Below are 25,774 nucleotides of genomic sequence, written 5' to 3'. Positions count from 1 at the left end.
TTTTTTTTTTTTTTTTTTTTTTTTTTTTTTTTTTTTGCATCATTTGCTCCAACTTGACAGCTTGAGCTAAAGCTCTACCCCATTTGACATCTTTAAGAATCTTCCTTTTCCCATTGTAAACTTAAACATACGTGGTCATGGTGTAAGGACCCAGTGGGCACAAGAGTTATATCTAGAAAACTGTGTGATGACCAGTTTTACCTATACTGAAAAGGAGTCTATGTTTTCCGAGAAATAAACCCCCAAAGAAAGTGGACAGATTTTCAAACAAATCAATAACTACCCTAGCAACCACGAACAAAAAACCTACCAGGCAAATATCTGTTTAATAGGCCTGATATTGCTTAACACCCACTGAGAGTTCTGAGAAGAGAATTAATTCTGGTTGATCTGCTTTATTTAGCCTTTGTAGAGGATACCTTGTTGCCAACATGTAAATAGGAGAGGATTTTCAAACAGCTTGGTCATTGGTCATTGTGCAATTTTATATTACTTTTTCAAATGGCATGTGGAATGTGGCATTATTTCTTTGTTATCAGAGACATTGAATTTGAAGATTAGTAACTATCTGTGATCATAACAACAAAAAAAATCCATTTCGGTTAAAAGTAATAATAAAGATTCATTGAATACTTACAAGGTTTCAAGCAATATTCTTAATTCTTGATATAGTTTATCTCCGAAATCCTGACAATATTACTATGATGTAGGTGCTATTTTCAATTTGCATTTTTATAGAGAGGAAAACTGAGGTTTAAAAGTTATATAACATGTTCAAGATCATAGAACAACTTAATGGTAAATGTTGTAATGTTAACTTACAACACACAGTGAAGTAAGTACTATAATCCAGATCCAATCTCCAATTCTATGCTCTTAGCCCTTTCACTAAGTATTTACTACTGGAAGGGAAATTAGAGATGACCTAATATCACCTCCTCATTGTAATGAAGAGAAAACTGAAGTCCAGAGAGCTGAAGTGAGTTGTCCAAAGTCACACGGCTACCTAGTGCCAAATCCAGAATTAGAACTAAGATCTGCTAATGTTCATTAAGATCAATATATCCCTTTCCCCTACACTACATCCAGGGTTATTTCTCTCTGTTAACTCTCTGATCAGTTTTTGAGAATTCTTTTTAAATCTTTTAAGAGAAGGAAGCAAGAGAGGGAAAAAGGAGGATATGGAAGGACAGAAAGAGAAGAAAGAAAGTTGAATTTCAGATTTGGATCAGTTATAGCAAACAAAATGTCAAGTTTACACAGTGGAGGGTCTGAACCTGAGCCCTTTGACACAGTCTCATGACAAAGCAGAGGGTGTGCGACTGCAGATATTGAAGACAAATACACTTCCAATCTGAAGGATCATCTGTTTTTAGGATGGTTCCTCTTGTAAGGAAAGATGTTGGCACTTATCAACTAGTACCTATAAGGCCCCCTGAAGGTGATTTTCTTACTCCCATCACAATAAATTCACTCTGTTTCAATCAGGGTGTGCAAGGTCCAAGTCCAAGTTCTTTTCTTCTTTTCAAAGTTCAGTGCATAGAAATCAGAGAATGAGGTAAACGTTTTCCTTCTGTTCTTTTTTTCTTTTCTTTTCTTCTGTTTTCTTTTCTTTTCTTTTCCTTCCTTCCTTCTTTCCTTCCTTCTTTCTTTTCTTCACTTTTCTCTTCCTTTCCTTTCTTTTCTTTTCTTTTATTTTCTTTTCTTTGGCACATTTTGTGAAACACTCAAAGTATTATCTCATGCAGCTGATCTGGAACCAAAATGCAAACACTCCACCAAAGTAGCTGTTGTTCAACAGTCACGTCTCTAGGACCAAATTGTCTTGGCTTCATGACTCATGTCTTTATTCCACTTGGCCTGTCATTCTGAATGCTACTGTCCTTATCACTCTCTTTAAAAAATCTTCTTGCATTTCTGTTTTGTCTTCTCTCTCTGTAGTCCTTTCTTTCTCCTTTAGTTCTACATCCACTAAAATTGCCTCTCTGCACACACATTGATCAGCTTTCTAATTTCTTTCCCTGAGAATATACATTGCTGCCCTGCTTAATGGCAATTTGGTGAGCAGAATTATGTTTAATTCAAGCCATTTTCACCAACCTGTTCTTTGACTTTTTTACATGAAGTCTTCAGAGAGTGTGTCTACTCTGTTAGTACAAGAAAAGTAAAAAGACATGTCTGCCCTTGTGTCATAATAAGATTAAGTAAGAATGTAACAAAGGCGTTTGTCCTAATTAAGAGGATACAACATACATAGAAAGAAAGGTCTTAGGCAGACCTAAAGGGAGATACATATGGCTTGCAGAAGATTTGTGTTTTAATATGTGCCATCGAAACCCAGCAGCAATAAATTGTACACCTGCTTTTAGACTTTAATGGATAATTTAATGAAATGTGCTTTTAATTGAACCATTTACTGATATAAATTATTATTGTCATCATTAGCCGTATTGTTATCAAACTATTTCAGGATCTAAACTTGGTACTAGGCATTTTTTTTGTGAGACAGAGAAAACCATGAAAATTTATTATAATTTTTAAAATCTTTATTTCACTGAAATAAAGCACCAGACAAACAAACTAACAGGAGGCCCTGGCTCTTCAATCAGTAGGTATGTTATTAATCCAACTGTATTTTATCTAACCCCTGGAAACACTGGTGGGATGCAAAGCATATAATTAACACTGTGGCTAGTAAAGCTATTCATATGTATTTAATAGAAGTAATCGACTGCCTTTAAAATACCCAATGGCTGAACTTTTCATATTGCAGAACAGAAAAATATGCACATAGATGAATACTTTTATCCAGTCATTTCCTGCCGTCCCCAAATCCTACCCTCTCTTTGGCACTTTACTTCTGCTATCTAAACATCCCCATGCCTTTCTAAAACTTATGTACATTTATACAACACAAAAGTGACTAATTTTTACTGATATCCATAACTGTGTTTGAGGCTCATTTATTGAGTGTCTGTTAAGTACTAGGTACTGTGCTAAGCATTTTATGCACAGTATCTCATTTAGTCTTTTCATCAACCTACATAGTACGTGTTACTATCACTAATTTACAATGAGGAAACTGAGGCTCAGGCAAGTTATATAAATTGCATTGAAGTACGCAGCTGGTAGGTGACAAAGCTGAGATTCACACTGAGGCGTGTGTGAGTGTTTTGCTGCTAATAGATATTACCCTGGAATTTTCTGAAAAAAAAAAAAAAATCTACCACTTTTTACGATGCTAAAGCACTCTTTATGTTTGATATTAGAATGATAAGAGCATATTAATGACTTTTCACCATCTAAGTTTTTTTTTTAACTTAATGTACCTGGCTGTGTGAACATTTTCTATGTAATCAAATGAATTTGTCATGGGGCCCTTTGAGTTTATTTGTTTCTGTATCTGAAAAACAAATAGCAACACAAGGCTCTTCTTACCTGTTTCAATCAACTAAGCCTAACCAAAAGCGCAAAATGGCCATGTTCTCAAATCTCTCCTTTGAGAATATTCTCATTCCATCAAAATAACACTCATCCAAATGGAGCTCCATTATAACAAATCTTAATTTCTATCCAACTCAAAGCAACATTCCTTTATTACCAGTAACAGTCGTAGATATGCTGGGAATTCCAAAGTAATTAAAACCTGGCTCCTCCTTTTAAGAAGCTTATAGAGAAGGAAAAGCAGATTTTTCTCTAACAAGTCAAGAGGTGGGTAAGGTATTAGGGGTACAGAGAAATAATGGCTTTTGAGCTGGTCATGGGAGGATCAACAGGATTTGAGATGTGGATAAGGTATAAGAATATTTAAAGTAGAAGAAATATACAAGCTGTACAGAACATAAAGCAGATTTTAGCAGAGAATAAAGTATGTGCAAAATATTTGTGGAAGAGAAGTTGTACTGAAAAGGTGAGCTAGGATCAAACTGAGCCTGAAGAGCTTTTTGAGTCCCCAAGAGACACCCAATCTACATTATCTTGGTAGCAGAGAATCTAGGGAGGGTTTTAGACATGAGAGTAATAAGAATACATCTCTGAGAAGCGTAACTGTGACAGCCAAGTGAAAGGCAAATGAAAATGAAGGGAAACTGAAGATGGCAGATTATCAGGAGGATGTTGCAATGGTTCAGGTAAATGAGGATGCATTTCTGGACCAAGGCAACAGTGGTGAGGGAGAAAAAAGAGATGTGAATGTAACATACTTTTACAGTACAAGAAAAAATGCATTGGTTAATTGGATGTGAGGTGTAGGAATAAGGAAGAGTCAAGTGTGACTCGGAGGTTCTTGCCTAAGGCAGCCAAGTAGCTGATGATTCTGTTTTGCTGGGGAAGAAAAAGTTTGGGACAGTGATGAGCCTGTGCTTGGGTGATGAATGTGCTTAGATGATGAATGTGCTTGGGTGCTTTGGGTTTGTAGCAGGAATCTATGGAGGATGATAGTAAAAATACCCATTAATTCCTATTTCTTACATATATGCAAATGACAAAGAGGAGCTGTGCAAAACCGCTGTAGAATAAGCCAGTTTATGTTTGTAGTGTCCTAGTTATATGGCATTTCCAGTAGGGAATTTCCAATAGAAGTGAAACACAGTTGTTTAGGAAGAAATAAATGCTGAAATAATGCACATAGTGAATTCATGGATGGAGAAAACACTCTCAAATAATGTTTTTAACTAAGAAAATTCCAGGCAGCACCTAAAAGCATGATTGCTTTCACTAGACACTTTAAATTACTTTCTATAAAACTTCTTGATCCTCTTTTAGTGCCAAAATCTTTTGGAATAATTTACAAACTTTATTTTTGGGTTCTCAGAATGAGTGGTTTAGGTTCACCCCACAAAACTGGAGGGATTAGCCCATTAAAAGATGGACACATATGGAAAGATACTTCCACTTGCCATTAATACTCTTCACAGTGATCCTCGAAGTGTGATTCCTGGACCAGCAGTACCATCATCACCAGACAACTTGTTAGACATGTAAATTCTTGGACACTGACCCAAATATGCTGAATCAAGAATGCTGGAGTTGGGACCCAGCAAGCTGTACTTTTACAAGTCCTCCAGGTGATTTGGAGGCTTGCTACATTTGTGAATCACTGCTCTAGTCCCGGAGGTAAAGATTTATGGAAAAAAAAAAAAAAAAAAAAGAAAAGCAATAATAATAAAGAAAGGAAGAGAACTTTAAAAAAATATCAGCATTCACTTTCTTTTTGAACAAGTGAATGAACATTCATTCCTTGGGGGTGTAACGGTTATGCTGCTATCCCTTTCAATACAGCAGATATTTGTTGAGAATTCAATTAGTGCCAGGGACTGTGCTGGGTGTAGCATATTCAAATGGGGAAAAATTCTGTGGATTTTCTGTATTCTCAAAAGAAGAAGAAAAAATAAAGAAAAAGTATTGTTCATCTTAAAGGTAAATAATATGTTGTGGTTTTGAAGAATTAGATGGGCTTGGCTGTTTATGGTTCCAATGCCAGATGAAATGCTCAGTGAACATCCCTGCAACAAGTACAGTGAAGGGTCATGGCTCCACTCAGCCTGGCCACACATCCTAAATTCCTAGGCCATAGATGTTCCAGAGACACCAGCTTTTTTTCACTAGGCATAATCACCACTTATCAAGTGTCTCACCAATAAGCTTCATGGAACAGAAATGTCAAGCCCCATTTGATTCATCTTGCACTGCCCATTCTCTCTAAAGGGGATGGCTTTTAGGCCCTCCATCCATCTCGCCTGATGATCCCTTGAAGCTCAGCTGGAGAAATCATCCCTCAGACTCTGACACCTTTGAAACCCAAGAGCATTTTGGTAAAGCATCAGAAATGTCAGAACTCCCTCTGCTGATTCTTCTTCCTCCTGTTTTATCTCTAGCACAGCACACCCTTTGCTGCACTGTTTGCCACTTTTATCTTCTCTTCCTGATGGCTTTTATATATTTTTTGGTCTTTTTCAAGCTTTGAAATCACTGCTGCTCCTTTTTGTCACCCCTCATCACTAGCTCCCTGGATTTCATTGACCATCACTTATCTCCACCGTGTTTCACGCATCTTGTTGGTTCTTTAATAATGCATGGCTCTCATGATCAGGAGTGGAGAGGCTCAGGTCTCAGGTTTGGCTACCAAAACTGGAGGTTTATCCTGCTGACTTGGGTCTCCTTTGATGTAAGAGGACATTTGCAGCTCAGCAGCAGATTGTTAGCTTCTTTGATGTGCTCTTCTTATTCTGATCTGATGTATATTATGTTCCTTTTATGTTCAAGAGGGACCAAATAAAGGAATGTCCCTCCTGCTTCTCACATCTAATTTTTGCCTAAGCACCCTCTGTTGCTCTTCCTGCAAGGGAGTGGTTCTTTTGACAGTGTATAATATAATTTTATTAAAGAAAAACAAATAATATCAGACAGGATGAATGTCGTCATTTATGAGGTCTTAGGCAGCTCTTTATCTCTCTCCTTTGTTTCATGTTGCATTTGCAAAAATGGTTCTTTAATGCAAGGAGAATTGACTGAGGATAAATACAAGTCAAACTTGAAAGGAGTTTAATACTTGATAATCACTTGTGGACATTGTGATTAAATACACTATCACTCTTTAATGTTTAAGCTACATAGCCACAACTGAGTACTACGAGTGGATTTGTCTTGAAGCCTGCAGTGTTCAGGAGTTCCGCCTGAGCTCACCTGTGGCTTATACTGGTCCAGATATTGCCTTCTCTGGAGACTTGATAGAAGGAAATTGGCAAACGGTAATTCTGTCCTGCGCTTCCATCTTTCAATTTCCCTCTGTGCTCTAACATCTGGCCTTTCATGGGGACATAAGCAAATAAATAAAACAAAAAAGAATCTGAAGAGTGTCACAAATTTATTTATTTTTTACTAATCTTTATTAGAACATCCAATGAGATGATTCTTTTTAATGAAGTTTACAGATGATGTGAGCATTATGTTCATTTTTAATATCCCTGAAATTATTTAACCAGGTATTTGAGGGCTGTATATTTAGGAAACTAGAAAATCTATTAATTAGGGTTAATATGCAATCAGTAATATTTTTAAATTAAGCCCACTTGCATTCATTGAAACCTTTGGGTAGAAGGGGTTCCAGTTTCAAAATCATGTTTGAATTTATTAATTTTTATTTGTTTATAGTACTCACATTGCTTTCATATCCTTCATTCATTTGAATATCATTTGGGTGAGGAAGACAGGACAGTTATTATTAGTGCTATATTACAGATGAGGTAATGAAGGCTCAAAGATCAGTGTATTCTGGGACTAGAGTTTTGACCTAATTCAATGCTCTTTATAGTACATTAAGTCCAATTTTGTACCTCTTGCAATACACAACAATTTGTCAAAAAACGAATTGTTTTTTATGTACACTAAAAATTGGTGAGTAATCATGACCAAAAAACATAATGGGAACCATGTATTAATTCTAACACATTAAGAGTATCTATTTGTTGTAGTTGACAAAAAAACAAAGTTATAAAGATACTGTAGTATACATCAAGAGATTGTTGGTAATCTATTCTTTACATGTAACTCTGGATTTCCCTTTATAAATCTGATTACTTCATTTTGACATCAATAATAAATAGCACTTTTATACATTGGCAGTCCTATTTTTGTCTTATTCAAAACTATGAATCAAGTAGGTTTCTTGCAAATTTTAGGAGTCATCGTTTAATAATGATTACATGCTGAGACTCAAGTGTTGTCTGGTTTCCCTGTGATATGGACCATAAGAGTTGAACCTAAGAATGGTAGTCTTAAGACCACAGTGGCTAAAAAAATCACACATATAAGGCCAGGGGACAAAAGTGCCACGAAAGCAGGAGTTCCTAATCAAATGTGTGGTGTAAAACCATTTCGATTATTGATTAGGAGACTTTCTTGCATAATCAGAGAATATTAAAAAATCCTTAGAAGGGGTTGAGTAGTTATATAATCCATATTCTGATCAATGTGTTAAAGTGTTTATTTCTCTAAAGCTGTAATCCTTGGATTTACCTATGTAGTTAGCTGGCTATAATTAGATATACTTTACACCACTGGTTCTCAAAGGAGAAAAATGTTGCTTTCCTGGGTACATTTGGCAACGTCTAGAGATATTTTTGGCCATCACAACTAGGGGTTGCCTCTGGCATATCATGGATAGAGGCCAAAGATGCTACTAAATATCCTACAATGCACAGGGCAGACCCCGCACCTAAGGATTACCTGGCCCCAAATGTCAAGAGTGCCCAAAAATATCAATAATGCCCACTTTGAGAAATCTTGATTTAGATAAAATGTTAAATTGCTACAATTATCCACAAAATTCAACTTCCTACAAAACTATTTTGGAGAAAATATACTGATAAAACAGTGGTGATATGCTACATAAACTATTTTTGGTAATTAAATTTATTCTCTGTTTCACTTTTGCATATGTGTCAATGCTAATAAACCAGCAGTTTTTAATTTTTCTTTTTTAAAAAAAAACCAGAGACCCTTTGGAAATGCAAAATAATTTAGGGGACTTGGAACCATTTGGTTATTATTTGCTATTTCCTAGATATACTATCACTATAAATTTCTCTTTAAGATTATGCCCTTTTATTTTATTAACACTGTACATACCAGACACCTAGTCACTGCCCCATACCTCCCCACATGCTTCCCTCTGGAGGCCTCCCTGATTCTGCAGTTTTGATAGCATTGTCTGTACCCCTAGACCATAGCATATATTCCTTATACCAGTAAATCTTTGTTGTACACATGTGTCCTGTAGATTGCAATGTTTGTTTTTAGTTTTACTTTTCTCGCCAGGAATCATAGTGCCTCACTAGGACTTGTGATTCGGTTATCTCATAGTTTTCCATTTGAATCCTAGGCTGTTTCCAGATTTGAGTTTGTCTCTCTGGTATCATTAGCTCCTTCCCATGTGGGCCCTCACATTTTGGCCCCAAGAGGTCAGTAGAAGTGCTGATGCCTTTTCAATCCCTTCTCTAATCTGCTCACCTTCCTGCCTGGATAACCTGTCAGGCCTTTGCCATTTATAATATTTATCCTTCAGCAGTTTTCCCCGCTCCCTTGTTGATTGCTTTTCTGTACCAAGAAACTCCCAGTCCCTCTTGCCTCTGTGTGTGTGTGTGCACGTGTGCATGTGCTAAATAGATCTGTCTTCCTTCAACAGCCTCCCTTGTACCCCACTTAGCCTTTTTCTATTTCAGAATGGCCTTTTTCATGGGTGGGGTGTGTGGTAAGATCTCCAGGTCTCCCCTCTGCCTGTCTGTGGCTGCCTCCTCATCAGAGCCTCAGGTGGATGGGACCACATACACGCTAATGCTCTCTAATCTCTGCAGCTTTGTCACTTTCAGCACTGCTCAGATGCTCACCCAGCTCTGACTGGTTTCTCATCACCCTCTTGGAGGGTTGAGCTGTCTTTCCTATTTATCACAACTGTGATAGTGACAGAAATCCACCTTCCTGGCCTTCCCTCCTGGGCCACCTGCTAGGCTGCCAGCCACCCTTGAGATTGACATTTGCCATTTCTGCCGCCAGGTTTGTTCTGGCCTCTGTGGGCATGTTCACTAAGAGGCACATCAGTCTCGCTGCCCCGTGTTGGGGCAGGAAACTCCATTACAGACTCTCGGTTGATCACTCTTCTTTTGCCTCTTTCCTGCATCAGTTTCTATCTGTGAATGATAGAGCACCTGCCCAGGGGGTGCTCTCAGGAAGTCCCATCTCCAATAAAACATACACAATCCTGCCCGCTGAACCAAACAGACCTTCTAAACGGTCAGATGACCCATGGCAACCATCTCCCAACAGTACATTGTCTCTCTTCTTCCACTTCCCATTCAGCACAGAGTTCTCTGGAAACCCTGGGATGCCCATCACACACGGATCCCTCTGCCCCTCAGATCTTAGTTTTAATTCAGCCACTGATTCTCTCTTACCCACTCAGAGGGCTAGACCCGAAAAGAGAAAATACAAGCACTGTGTTTGAAATACCTGGGCATGAATGTCACAAAGTTCACCCGGACTAAGGAGAGAAGAAAAAGCTAGGGGAAACCCCCAAGTAATATGTGTGACTAATTTTTATAGTGGCTCTGGAAAGCCTGCTCCCATGTTTATTACTTAACTGAAAGAAATGATTCTGGTCATGTAGATTTTGAGACAGACATTAGTGGCAAACATTGTCATGGATGACTCCTGGATGCTAGGGAACAAAAGGGTCCTTTATGCAGTTGTTCTACACGACATTCTCCATTCTTGCCACTCAACATGCTGCTCATGCCTTGTGGCATTGGCATCACCCAGAGAGCTTGTTACATGTGCAATCCTGGGACACCTCACTGTCTCAGACGTACCAGGTTACCATCTACATTGTAACAAGATTTCCAGGGGCTTCCTATGTACATTAAAATATGGAATATTCTGCTCTTTCTTTTACTGCATTAAATTCTCAGAACTGGTTAGGCGTGGTGGCTCACAACTATAATTCCAGCACGTTAGGAGGCTGAAGTTTGTGGATCACTTGGGGCGAGGAGTTCGATAACAGCCTGGCCAACATGGCGAAACCCCGTCACTACTAAAAACTAAATATATATATATAAAATCAGCTAGGCATGATAGTACACACCAGTAGTCCCTGCTACTTGGGAGGCTGAGGAACAAGAATCACTTGAACCCAAGAGGCAGAGGTTGCAGTGAGCCAAGATCGTGCCACTGCACTACAGCCTGGGTGATGGAGCAAGACTCCGTCTCAAAAAAACAAAAAAATAAAAATGAAATTATCAGAACAACCTTCTGAGAGAATTATTATTAAGTCTCCCATTTTACAGATGGAGAAACTGACCCTCCGAATGATGAAGAAGTTTGCATAGTGTTACTGGAAATTGATCCCTCCTGTAAAGGCTAAATCATACTTTTCTTCTTTTAACTATGGACCACTACTGTATAGGTATTCACAATGAAGTAGGCATTACTTTTTAAAATATAATTTTAAACATTAGAAAGGAAAATGTTCCAGTCTCGTTAAGATGGCAAATTGCCAAATGGGAAAGACATCTCCGTGGGAGATAGGGCTCTGAAAGGTCCAGCTGAGCAGAGGCAAGAAGAGAGACTGCATCCTGCCTGACGTGGAGGGTTCAGGGTAGTTTATAGTCATGTGGCAGAAAGAGGACACACTGGGGCTCTCCACAGCCTGGCGGTCTTGGCAATCCAAAGATGGTCACAGCAAGATAAATTATGTGTTAAGGAGATAATTACTATGGTCTTTCCTCTGAACAGCAGCTGGAAATAGGCTGGAACAGATGGAGCCAGAAATAGTGAAAAGGTTGAGAAGCAGCCTCAAAAGAGAGACAGATGTCCTCAAAGGACCAGTTTAAATAAGAAGAGCCTCTGGATGGTTAGAGGTAGAGGTGCATATTCTGCAAACAGGATTGTACAGGTCTTTTAATTCTACCTCTAACTAGAGTTTTATAGTTGTAAGAGGAAAGAAGAAAATGAATCAATGAGATTTATTTTAAAATTGTATTTTTGTTGACATATCACAAGGGATTGATTAACATGGTTTTTTATGCTTATCCCAATTGTCTCTTCCCAGGCAAAATTTAACCACTAGGTCTAGGCTATATTAAACAGGAACCACTGTCCACCTATATTCAAGAAGAGTTAAAATTTAGAACATCTTCTTCCTCTTTCCTTTACAGTGGCAGTAAATACTATAGTGCCTCCAGAAATCACTCAGCTTAAGAGCTTATCTGTTTGGATTTTCACCTGGTGAGCTTTGAATGGGTGTTTAGATGCCAAATTTTAAGCTTGACTATCCCTATTCACTCCTTTTAAAAAATATTAGTATTAAGAGCCAATGGAAAAATGAAGGCTTTCAGGTAGAGCAGCAACACAGATAGATTGACTGACTAGATGCCACTGTTATTGCTGCTAAACATCCTCAGTTTCAAAAAAACAGATCCCAGCGGCCAGAGTTTCTTACTGATTGGTGGCTTGCTCCCCATCCTCCCATCCAACACACACAATTTTCACCACTCCACTGGGTTCTCAGCTGAGTTCTTGACACGTACAGTGTTGTTGATGGGCAATTGTAACTTTGAGATGTGCAAAAGTATTTTGAAAATCAAGGAATTCTGTCACTCTGGTAAGTCTCTTGGCTTTAATCAGGAACATCCTAAAGCACTCTTTCTCTATGTGATGTTTCAACAGATGTTATGTTGGGTTACTAAGAGTGCAGTAAAATGGAGAGTTTCAGTTCCATTGGCCCACCTGGAACCATGAAGGAGGTTTATTAATTTTTCACATTAATATAATATACTTAGCTCATCGACTATCTTCCCATTGGAAAAATCTGCAAAATTTCATCACTAATTGTTCCAAACGAAAGTTTTAAAATTACGTGAAAGTAGAATCTTTTAAAAGTTACATATGAACACTGATATAAACAAGAAACTCTTTAAAAAACCAATTCTCTCTATATATTGAGATATAAATTAAAATACATTTTTTTCCACACCTAGAAAGAATGAGGCTACCATAATAAAGCAGTGCTATGTGTGTATTTGGCACTCAAGATTTTCAAGTGGCATCACTATTTCATTATTATCTTGCATACTCTACCAGGCACAGCAGACAATCTACTGCTAAAATTCCTTGAATTGTATTATGCAATAAGTGGGCTAAGGGGTACATTTAGGTAAATTACTTATAGTCTTGACTGAACAGCAGAGAATGGAAGGGACCAAAAATTTCCACCTTTCTGAAGCTAGGAAGACTTGAAAAGATCAAAGACGTGTGAATAGTGGCCAGACACTTTACATCTTCTTTTTAGCAAAAGGAATAATGAATTTTCTCTATACTTACTGAGTTCCTGTATTTTTTTATTGCTATGTTTACTGTGCTTTTTTTTTTTTACCAAGTGGAGGAGCCAGATGGGAGAAAAAAGTTAAATTTGAAATTAATACACATTTTCCTCCAGGTTTGGTTTATGAAAGTGCAGCAGGAAAAAAGCACAGTAAACCTACCAATCTTAATATTTTGGAAGAAATGTAGTGTATGCGTGTGTGTGTACTTTGGTTTCCCTAATCACAGGAAAAATTACAGGTAATCTCTTAACTACGGTGATCTAGTAGTATGGGTTGAGAGTACATATCAATAAGAAAACTTAAGCTTAAAGTGAAGAAGCATACTACATAGACTGTGGGAACACATTAGCTGTAGTTTAACTTTTGGCATGGAACCTGATTCCCTAATTTCTTATGGCTTCACACTCTAGTTTGTATATATATTAGGGTGAGAAATGGCCTTAGGGTGAGGCATCTGAACCATTGCTGACCTTGCCTCTGTGCTCAGAGTTCCCTTATTAGTAACTCCAGAGATAAGATACTGAAGCATCCTGCTAAAAAGTATGAAAAGATTGAGGTTGGGGGAGAGGCTTAGGTGTTGACATTTTAAGATAACAAGGTTTGTTGACGTTTTGACATAGATTAATTCAACCTGTTAAATAGCAGACCTCTTAGGGACATGACTTAGGACAGGATCCTTTAACAGAGAGGGACATTTGTCATCTCTATATCAGCAGAATCTAACAGAGCTATCAATAAATATTTACCGAGTGAATAAACATTTGTTTAGTTAATAAAGAAACAGAGAGGATGGGCACTTCATTTACTATAATGTGGATATTATGCATTGCATGCCTGTACCAAAGTATCTTCTGTACCTCATAAATATACACACCTACTATGTACCCACAAAAATAAAAAATAAAAAATGAATAAATTATGCAAAGGTATAAGGAAAGAAATGGAGCATAGCTGTTTTCCCAGGAAGGAAGGCACAACATGCAATGTCACCGGGACAAGTTTGCAGGTCAGGGCACAAGCAGTGTTGAGGAATCGGGGTTGGATTTAAGAGAGGAGAATGTGACAAAGAGGAGTAGAATAAGAACCAGAGTTTGCTCTTTCATGTGTGCTGTTTCCAGCCCTGCTAAGAGCAGAATTCTCAGTAGACCCCAATTTGAAGCACGTACCCCTTACATCACAATGCCATTCATCAGGGCCAGTTACAAAGGATGGGATCTCCAAGAGAATTCCATCAGAGTAACCTGCCCTCTCACTTAAAAAAAATCTCTCCTGAGAGAGAATTTGTGCTCACCTGCTTCAGAGTACAAATCCACAAGGATAGTTCTTAGAAGCCTGGCAAGACTCTCTTGAGTTTCTTTCTTTTTGTCATTTTTTTCTTTTTGTTTTTAATAAGTGAGTTCAATATCTATAGTACTTCCATAGCCATTTCTTTCAGGCGTGTGAAAGGGGCTGTTTACCTGCCCATTTAGTGTGAATTATAGGGATGACATTTAATGGTGCAACTTCTTTTGCTCAGTGCCCTCAACAATTGAGAGATGAATTGAAAGGGAGTGATATTGCATAGTAAACAGTAAATGCCTCACACAACGGGAACTCATCATTTTTATTTTATTTTATTTTTTAAACGTGAGGTTTGCAAAAGTAGCATGTGGTCTATTGACATTATTCTAAATTGCACTGTTAGAAGAACATTAACTTTTTCATTTCACACTTTCTGATCCTTAAGCACCATTGCTGTATGGGGAAATCAGTCATTTTCTGATGATTCATGTGCAGATTTGTGCCAATCAGAATTGACCATAATTATGCCAAGTCTCTTCTTGCAAGGAAGTTCATTGAGGGCATAGAGAAAGGAAAGCAAAAGGAGAATCATCCTCTGTAAATGCTCTGTGTAAATTCACAAACCATAAAGGTACAAGTAATTTCATAGTGCAATGAAAATCTATTTTGAATAGACTACATTATTATAAACCACAGATACTGGTACAGCTATCTTGGGAATCACTTCATAGGGACTTAATGACAAACCTGTGGGTACATTTGTCTTTTACAACTTTGCCTTGAGGCTATGGACACAAGAAAATAGTCAATAATATCTTTCTGTGATTAATTTCCTATGAAAATCATTGAGAATTTGGAATCACTGATTTTTATCACGGATTCTAGAGTAGCTGAAGTTATGAGAGATGTTCATTTGTCTGAGACCATTTATTTTAAAAAAACAGCAATTCTTCCAGCATGATACTGAATCAGGAATGAGAATAACAGGAGGCAGGAACTCCACAAAAATGGGATGGGTGGTTGAGATATTAGAAGTGAGAAATGTTTGTATTGATTTTTGCGTGAAAAAGAGTCCGGTGTCTGTTTTATTCTCCCCTGCTTCTCAAGGTTCCCTTTCCTCAAGGTCTATGAAGTGTTGTTATGGATTTGTTGTTATTTATTTTATTTTTACCTTATTTTTATTCTGAAGTACATTATTGTTTTAAATCCTATCACCATAAAAATAAAAGAGGGACACAATTATTTTCTTTTGAACATTCCTCTGCCTTTTCTCTCCTATTCAGAGAGCTTACTGTTGAATTTTTAAACACTAGCATTTTCATCTTCTTCAGCCCAACATAGTCATTTTGGGAAATCTGTGTCTATAGAGGTATTTTCTAGTGAGGTTTGATTTGATTACTGACCTTCTTTAACCGTAAAGGTACAGAAGAAAGTACTTCAAGCACCTAAGGGACTCTGCCAAGTAATGGCAAACAAAAGTTCAAGATGGGTCAGGTCCCACAAAGGAAATTAAATGTATTATTCTCACACAACAAGATTAGCAAATCATCCATAAACTCAGCCAGTCTTTTCTTCTTTTTATTGTAATGAGTTTAGTGTGCAATAATGATGGTACGGACTTCATCAGAATTCTGCCAGTGAAGGGGAATTTGCAAACTCCGTTTGCAAATGAGATGTGCACCATAAACCATAGTCATCCATCATAGAGAAGTAGCTTGTGCCTGATAAAAGGCTGTTTGGGCTGAGTCAATCAAATGAGCATTATTAGAGCTTGGTATTATACTGTCCTTTAGATGATGGAGAAGGAATGTAATACAGTTATGGAATGTGATTTTTTTTATGCCTCTGTCCCTTTTGGAAGACTAAACTCTATTCTAACATGAACATCTCAGAGTGACATTCATAATCTATGTTATACAAAGAGACCTTCTCCAATTTCTCATCTGTCAAGAACAGTTAGAACTGTGTAGAGTTTTCATGATGTAGCTAACACCATGAAGAAATGGTCCTCTAACTAAAATTACATCTCATACTTGTTGATTATTAATGAAAGCTAGACTGAGCACTTGTGTCGATTAAATGAAGACCAATGAAGATGATAACTTCTAATGTTCTTTGATCATGGTTAAAAATCATAATTATAACAATAAGATTTTGAGCTTACAGGTCATTTAGACACCATCTGATTTAGTGGATTTCTAACTTTTGTTTAGTATTGGAGCCCATTTTTCAACCAAATATCCTATGGCATCAGGAAACACAAAATGATCAAGGTGTAGGAGTTTTTCTTTAGAAAGAGGCAAGGGCTTTCCCACTCTTTCTTAGCTTTCCCCAGTCGCCCTCCTTGATGGACAACTCTGATATTTTGAAACATACTGATGTAACTCATTTTTCTAAAATTTACCGATTGAGAAAATAATAGGCAAAAACATTTGTAGATTTTAATAAGGCTGTAGGACTTACTAATTACAAAGCAAATATGAAGATCAAGACATCCTTACTTCTACACAGATGCTTTCCCTACTGTTCAGAGCTCCAGCATCACCTTGCTCTACACCAGGGGTCAGAAAGTCAATGTCTGCAGGGGCTAGGCAGTCATGAGGGCATCAGGGGTAAAGCAGGTGGTAAACTGCAAAGCTCACACACCCACATGAAGAGAACAGCTGTCAGAGTTTCAGGGCATGCTTCATATGAGGACAACAGGGCCCAAGATTCTGTCACTTTCTTTTTCTTTTTTTTTTTTTTAGCAGAAGTTGAAAAATCAGAACTTCAGTGTAACAATTATAATAATTAAATACTTTAAGTGACTAGTAATAACTACTATACTGATGAAACAAAACACATTTACAAGCCAAATTCAGCCAACACCACTAGTCACTATAAATACTGATGTTGAGTTCAATATTATGATGTTGTTATAAGAAATATTAAAAACTAAAACACCCCTGTAATTAGATTCATTGGATGTGCCCAATAATTATTCTTATGAGCAATTTGTAACAAGTCCTCATTAATTTTTTAAATAAATATTGAAGAGCCCCTAAGCACTAAGCCCTGCCATATAGAAAGGGCATATTCCCAGATCTTTGAGAACACATTATCTATTCAAGAGAGACAAGCATACAAGCGATATTTGCAAGAAGGTGAAATGAGCTAAAATAGAGATGAAATTATGGTGTCATGGGATTACCAACAACAGTAAAAAATATTTGCATAACTCTGCTCAATAAACTTTCCTTGGGGAGTCATGAAGAATGCATAGGAGTTTCCCAGACAGTTGAGAAAGGGGACATTCTAGACAGAAAGAACAACACACATATAAGAAAGGAGCGGAGGAAAAATCATGTCTTGATCAAGGAACTGCAAGTAATGAGGCATGGCTAGAGGGCATAGAGGATGGAGAGAGGGAAGAAGAGAGAGAGGCAGCTGGACATGTAGACAAAAGCTAGTCAATGAAATATAAAATATATGCTAACAAGTTAGGACTTTATTGTGTAGCTGCTGAGATGATATTTAAAGACTGTAAATGGGGTGAAGTCATCCCATTTTTATTCTAGAATGATGATTCAGATGACATGTATGAATTGGAGATAGAGAAGGGAGAAAGAACCAGTTATTGAAATAGCTAAGGTTATCCTTGATGAGGGCTGCAAAGGTATTGAGATTGGAGAAACGAAGGAGATACATTTGAGGCAGTAGAGTTTATAGAATCTGGCTGCTGACTGGCTGAGAGGAAAAAGAAAGTATTAGGGATAACAGATGCCCACGATTTCTGACTCGAGAACCTGGACTGACAGTGACCCGTTTAACCAAGGGGGAGACTGAGTGAAGTGGTAGGTGCTGGCTGCAGCCTAGAAAGGCTGTGGAGTAGGGCTACCTGCACCAGGCCTGGAAGGGCTGTCAGAACAACTTGGTGTATCCAGTTCCTGGTCTGAGTAATTCACCTCTAAAATGAAGTGTTTCCCTAATTTCCTCTAGCACATTTCAAAAATAAACTAAAACATGATCTTGAAAATCCAGACATCTAAATTTGAGTGAAAAAAATACTAATCTTATTAGAAGTAGCCCACTCCTTGGAAGACTTCTATGCCGAGAATCTTAAAATCAGCTGGATTTTTTTGTGTTTTTTTTTTTTAGCAAGCACATTCTAGTGATAAAAACAAACAATAGTAAAGCCAGTAAATGCCTGCCAAACATGACCGGTGTATTTCTCAGCTGGTTTAATGAGCACTGAGCTAGCAGGTCGAGACAAAAGCACACAAGAATCTCTTTTTCTCAATAATACAAATTTAACATATTTGGCATTTTATTTTGGATTTGAATATGGAATAGCTGACTTTAGTGTATAGTAGGAGGGAAAGGTTAAAAGATATTTGTTCCTCCTGCTTTGGCCTAGAGTAATATTAAACCACATTCTCCTGTGATCTATTGTTTAGAAATCTAATTTTTTTTCTTCTCAAGAATGTATTAGGAGTAATCATCTCAAAATATCATTGAAACCCTTTAGGTAGGCTGTTAAACTCAGTGGCAGAGTGACCTGAGAGAGAGAGCACTTGACTACCTATATTTTCAAATTAAAACAAATCCAAACCTCAAGTATGGTGAAAAGCAAATATAGTCATTCTGGTCAACAATTCAGCAATTACAGACACACAGTGGATCACTATATAATTCAAAAATCATGTGTCTCGGTGAGGTCTGTGGTTATTTTCTTTGCCAGCTACTAATTTCTTTTAATTTACAAAAGCAATGCCTTTTTCGTTTTTAACAGTCTAATGGGTGTGGGACATGCAAGGTGGAAACAAATGCAGGAGCTATTGAACATCCATATTAAGGGCATTATTAGGAAAATAAAAGGAGAGGGAAGAAAAAAAAAACAACCTGATAACTTTTAGTACAATCCCTAAATAGTAAATCCTTTTGAGAGAATTTATGGCTCTTGATAACTAGGAAGTGGCAGCACACTCCATTCAACATAAAAGTAATAGCAACTAACAATAATAATAATAATTTCCAATGAAAGCAGTGGTTACCACAGCCTCTGATTTAAAATGTAGGTTTTGGAACAGCAGGCATATTACCAGTGATATTCGATTTTCCAGAGGATTATCCATAAAGAATCCTGCAGCTGCACTTATTTACCTGTCTCTTCACAGCATCATTATGCAGACAGGGATACTGAGAAAAACACTGTAACAAAATTTAAGAGACTGCATAATTCTTTCTAAATACACCCACTTTACATATATTCACATATATTGTGTGCTCTTCAAATGCAAATTTTAAATGTTGTTTATCTGTTACTTCTCTGCTTGGGTCTCTGTGTGTAGTCTTTCCTTAAGGTAGTAATATATTCAGATGTTCAGTTTCTCTAACACAAGAACAGATTTTGAATATGTATGCTGGGGATTTTTCAATGAAATGAAAGGACAAAAGAGACCCCGACAAACTGATGCTTTCCTTGGGAATTAATTAGGATTCAGAGTAGCCCTCAAATATTTATACCAAACTCTTGAATTTTTAATAAGTGGCCCCTAGTGTGGGACTCTAGCATTGCTGGTCTTTTGGGGGACGGTAGCGTTCACAGATAGTAACTCTTGAATCTTCTAAATTTGAAGGATGGAGAAAGCGCAGCATGCAAACTCCTTACCAGTTTTTTAACTTCAAAATCTATTTTGCCTGGACCTGGCAGGTCATTGCTCATTTTAACCTCAATTAATAAGGAAAGAAGACAATAAATATATAGGATGTTTGAAATTCTGTATATGCTTATCTACAAGCTATGTGATCCTCCAGGTCCAAAATGCCAAGCAAACTGTGAACACTGATAGAGGTATCACCATCTTTCTTCTTTTCCTGGCTTCAATAACTCCATCACCTACTTCTCTAGATCATGTCAGATTTTTCATTGACTTTGGCCTTGTGGATTTTAACCCTTCCGTATAAATGCATTGGAATTGCTTTACTCTTCTGCAGATAATCCTATCAAATACTTTTATAGGGCTTCATCATGTGAGTGTGACATTACCATTCTACTTTGTGTTTGGGTTATTTGTATTCATGTATCATTGGTAATGTCATCTGGCATTCTCCTTCTAGCCACTACCTTTGGTATTGATGTTACTGTGACGATTTGCACATGCATGTCACAGAGTTATTTTGTGTGTGTATGTGTATTGCTGCCATTGAGATGAAGAGAGTGATGGAACCAACTCACCAGACCCTCTGAGACTCCTGGTCCTCTTAGTGGTTCCTTTTGAGGCAAGTTGAGCAGAACTTTGTCTCCAAATTTAAATCTTGGGTTTATATTAGATTCGGCATAATGCCCAGAGAGACATTTCAATTCAATTGATTGGTTTTTATGCTACATTCTCAGGAGTACTGTTTGCCAGTTTTTATCCTCAGTCCTGTCTGAGCAGTTCTGAGAGAGTTATACTCTTCCACAGTAATATCCTCAGAGCAATTTTGAAACAATTCTCTTCTCCATATTCTTAGACATCAAAGACTTTAGTCCTCTTGTGAAAACACAATATTTATTACAGATAAAAGACATGAGGCACACCTTAGTCTGCCTAAGGGTTTCAAAAGAAGAAAATATGGCACCTTCATGATAAAGATAACCCCCATCGTAGTCGATAATACTCTCACTCTGCTAACCCTTTGATATTGTTATCAAACAATATCTTCAACAAGTAGCCAGTGCTAAAGATAGTGAGGTATCAGCAAGGTGTAAGATAGCTTTTGCCTTCAGTAAATCTTCAGCATTGTTGGGAAGACTGGGTATAAAATTTAAAATATTTCTGTAAATAAAGGTCAGCATGTGTTAAGTACCCACGGTGCAGTGGCAGATGACAGTTACTATACAGGTTGAGAAACATGGGACAGAAGTGCAACTGACCTTGGTGACTGGAACAGGCTTCACAGAGGGAGATGCTACTCTCTTGGATACCCAAGGATAGGCTGCCTCAACTTCACCAGAATGGAAATGTGTTAGTCTGTTCTCGAATTGCTATAAAGCAACACCTGAGACTGGGTAATTTATAAAGTCAAGAGATTTAATAGGCTCACAGTTCTACAGGCTGTTCAGGAAGCATGATGGCATCAGCTCAGCTTCTGGGGAGGCCTCAGGAAGTTCACAATCATGGTGGAAGGTGAAGGGGGAGCAGGCACCTCACACAACCAGAGAAGCAGCGAGAGAGAGAGCGGGGAGGTACCACACTCTTTTAAACAAGGAGATCTCATGAGAACTCACTCATTATTGAGAGGATAGTACCAGGGGGATTGCACTGAACCATTCATGAGAAATCCAACCCCATGATCCAATCAGCTCTCACAAGGCCCCAACTCCAACAATGGGGATTACATTCCAACATGAGATTTGGTGGGGACACAGAACCAAGCCATATCAGAAGAGTACTGGAGTCTGGAGAATGGTGAGATATTCTAGTCCAGGGGTCCACAATCCCAGGGCCACAAACTGGTACTGGTCTGTGTCCTGTTAGGAACTGGGTCACACAGCAGGAGGGGAGTGGCAGGTGAGTATTTCTGCCTGAGCTCCACCTCCTGTCAGATCAGCAGAGGCATTAGATTCTCATAGGAAAATGAACCCTATTGTGAACTGCACATGCGAGGGATCAAAGTTGCGTGCTCCTTATGAGAATCTAATTCCTGACAATATGAGGTGAAGCAGTTTCATCCCAAAAACATCCCCTGGCCCCTCCATGAAAAATTTGTCTTCCACGAATCTGGTCTCTCATGCCAAAAAGGTCAGAGACCACTGCTCTAGTCCAACCTTGAAGATAGAATAATGTTTGTTTGGTGAATAGAACATACATTATGTTATTAGAGTAGAATGTTTATGAAAGGAAATAGTGGTAGACAAATTTATAGAGAGTTTTTAATTACTGGCTAAGCACTTTGAATTTTTTCAGGGAAATGAGTGTCGTTGAAGACATTTAAAGACTTTTGAGAAGGGAAGTTTTCTAAGGTTTATCTGCCCAGAACTGATTGAAATGGTTAGGTAGGTGGGTGGTGGTGGAAGAGGGAGAGACAGATGGAAAAACACACTTTATTAGAGATTTACAAGTGAGATCCAAGTGCTCAGTTCAGTCTGGTAGCAGTAGAATTGAGCAGACATAATCTATATATAGTTTTTACTTAGTGGAGACCCAGGTCATTCTGAATGGAGTTAGTAACTGTTTGTGCTTTTACCTTCCCAGCTAATGGCCATACGTTTCACCCTATTTGTCCCCAATGGCTTGCCAAATGTATTAAAATGCATTTGGGAAATAGTTTCATGGGATGTAAGGTGAAGAAATTAACATTTGCTAGTTTCCTTCCTTAGAATAATAGTCTTAATATTAGAGCTTGTATTAGTTCATTTTCATGCTGCTGATAAAGACATACCCAAGACTGGGCAATTTACAAAAGAAATAAATGTAATGGACTTACAGTTCCACCTGTCTGGGAAAGCCTCACAATCATGCCAGAAGGCAAGGAGGAGCAAGTCATACCTTACATGGATGGCAACAGGCAAAAAAAGAGAGCTTGTGTCAGGAAACTCTCACTCATAAAACCATCAGATTTTGTGAGAATTATTCACTATCATAAGAACAGCACAGGAAAGACCTGCCCCCATGATTCAATTACCTCCCACTGTGTCCCTCCCACAACACGTGGGAATTCAAGATGAGATTTGGGTGGAGACATAGAGAAAAACCATATCAGAGCCCTTTGCAAATTAGACAAAAGTATGGAATCTCCCTTGAGGAAAAAAAAAAATACACTTATAGACAAGATTGTGAATACAGTTTCAGGGATTTGCAGATACCCTGAAAGATGCATAGATGCAAACATGCTCCTTAGAGCAATGTTTGGTCCTTAATGATTTAGTGTAGGCGAATTCTGAGTTGCAGTTACAGTACATTCAGGTAGAAGTGATAACACTATAGCATTTGCTCATTCTGAGGAAAGGGAGATACCAATGAAAAGATGACACTTGGACTGGCAAAACTTTAAAGGAAGACCAGTTGGGAGTGAGGTTTTCTTTCCACTTAGTGACTTATTTGTCACTCTTGTACTTTGATATGGTTTGGGAGTGTCCCCACCCAAATCTTACCTTTAATTGTAGACTCCATAATTCCCGTGTTTCATGGGAGGGACACAGTGGGAGGTAATTGAATCATGAGAGTGGGTCTTTTCTTGTGCTGCTCTCATGATAGCCAATAAGTCTCACGAGATCTGATGGTTTTATAAAGGGCAGTTCCCCTGCACATGCGCTCTTGCTTGCCACCATGTAAGACATCCCTTTGCTCCTCCTTCATCTTCTGCCATGATTGTGAGGCCTCCCCAGCAATGTGTAACTTTGAGTCCATTAAACCTCTTTTCTTTACAAATTACCCAGTCTTGGGTATGTCTTTATTAGCAGCATGAGAATAGACTAATACATACTCTGATATTAATCAAGTACGAATTTAACTGAAGGGTTAGTTTACAATTGGGAAAATAAATTATTATGGAAGACAGAATAATTTCAGAAATAAGCCTGTCTCAAACAGAGACTTAAATGTAATGAAACTGCCTTTGGTCCATGTAATTTTCCTAAGTGATATTTTAGGAGTGTTCGCCAACAGCCACTTCATTTCATTATTTTTATGGTAACATAGGCAGGAAGTAACCAAGATTTGATTAAACTTGCTTATATGAATGGAAGAGAGGCTGAAAAGTTGGTCAGGAAATAATTGCTGCTTTCATTAATAATTTAGTTGGATGGCTCCTTGATTCACACCTTTCCAACTTATTCAGCAAATGCTTATTGAGCATCTACTATGTACCAGACTTTGACCCATAGACAAGGTAACCATCCATGTGGTTTGTTCTGGGAAGGTCCAGACTAATGGCTATTAACTCTACGCAATTATTCTTAGTATCATTTTTGTTCTCAAAATTGTCCTTTTTTTTTTTTTTTTTTTTTTTTTTTGAGGCGGAGTCTCGCTCTGTCGCCCGGACTAGAGTGCAGTGGCCGGATCTCAGCTCACTGCAAGCTCCGCCTCCCGGGTTTACGCCATTCTCCTGCCTCAGCCTCCTGAGTAGCTGGGACTACAGGCGCCCGCCACCTCGCCCGGCTTGTTTTTGTATTTTTTTTTAGTAGAGACAGGGTTTCACCGTGTTAGCCAGGATGGTCTCGATCTCCTGACCTCGTGATCCGCCCGTCTCGGCCTCCCAAAGTGCTGGGATTACAGGCTTGAGCCACCGCGCCCGGCCAGTTGTCCTGTTTTGAACAATAAATTATGTGGTTGTTCTAGCTTTAGGCTATATGGAGAAATGTTATCTCTGGGAAAAGCTGTTTGGCCTGTCCAAACATTTTTTACTAAACAGTCCAAACTACATATGATTACCTGTAGTATTTGGAGTATAATACAAGCCTCAGGAAGATAGAACCTCATCCATTTTGTTCACCAATATGTCTCCTGGGCCTACTTATTGTTCAAATGTAGTAGATACTCAATAAATACATTTTATAAATGGATGAACCATGTAAAACACTTCACTATTGGATAAAATGGCTACCACTATAGTTATCCAAGGGACTAAGAATGGACTATGCTCTGCAGGTCAAGCTTAACATGAAGAAAATTAACCCCCCAAAATCCAAAAGTCTATTAATAATTCCAGAAAATTCTTTTATTATCTGATTGTATTTTAGAAATACGATTTGAATGTTTTATTTTGGTTTTGAAGTCAATTTCTTAAGTAAATGTAAAGATGTTAAAATGTTTGCCTTGGTTATTAAAGCTTAGGTTACCAGCTATTGTTGAAATAGCCGTGTAGAACATTAGAATTTCACTGTGGGCATGTTGTGAGGCAGGGATTAAATATCCATAACTAAGCAAATTAGTGAGCACCAGACCCAAAGTACGTCTTTCCTCCCTCCCTTCTTTCCATTTGCCAGGATGTTACGGTATATAGATATTATATTTTGAGGAGATGACCTAGGGTATATGAGCCGTATTCTTATTCTACACAGAAATCCATCAAACTTGGTTATCTTGTTTCCCAGCCTCCAGAAGATTAGAAACAGAAAGTTAGAAAGAAAGCTGTTAGAGTCAAACAGATTTATGGTAATGGGAGAGATTACACAACCACAAAAAGGAGGCAAGGGATTCAAAAAGCATCATTTCTGAGGCCATTTGGGAAAGAGATAAAGAGCCTTGCAAGCCCAGTAGCCCAGAAAGCCTCACCATGTTAAACCAGCTCACAGCAGTTGTCAGTAATGATGGCCTCAGGCAATCAGAAAAGGTTAAAGTAGGTTTATTGTGCTCTGTTCAATAAGAGGACATAGTTAATAATCCATTTCAGTGGAACTGGTGTTTTATTTAAGCTCTTTTGGTTGCAAGTAATAGGAAGACCAAAATACATCCTAAGAGAAGTGTGTGTGCATGTGTGTGTGTGTGTGTGTGTGTGTGTACCTAAGGACTACAAATTGCAAGTATAAGTGGTCAAGAACTGAGTCAGCCCGTAGAGCTGGGTGCTGATTTTGTAGGTCCCTGGTGTCTTAGTTTACATATCCCTGTTTCTTTCTGAGTCTGATTCTTTGTTGCAGCTACGCATTACCTCTT

The 25,774-nt window shown here is 38.1% G+C and overlaps 1 protein-coding gene across 1 annotated transcript in view; it reads left to right on the top strand.

Moving 5' to 3' along the window:
• DCC (DCC netrin 1 receptor) overlaps positions 1-25,774 on the top strand; it is a 1,259,004-nt gene that overhangs the window by 82,524 nt on the left and 1,150,706 nt on the right. The gene's annotated exons all lie outside the window — the stretch shown is intronic.

This window comes from Piliocolobus tephrosceles, chromosome 18, assembly GCF_002776525.5.
Source record: "Piliocolobus tephrosceles isolate RC106 chromosome 18, ASM277652v3, whole genome shotgun sequence".
NCBI classification, from domain to species: Eukaryota; Metazoa; Chordata; class Mammalia; order Primates; family Cercopithecidae; genus Piliocolobus; species Piliocolobus tephrosceles.
Note: the sequence above shows the minus strand (reverse complement) of the source record. Positions and strands in the feature narration are given on the sequence as shown.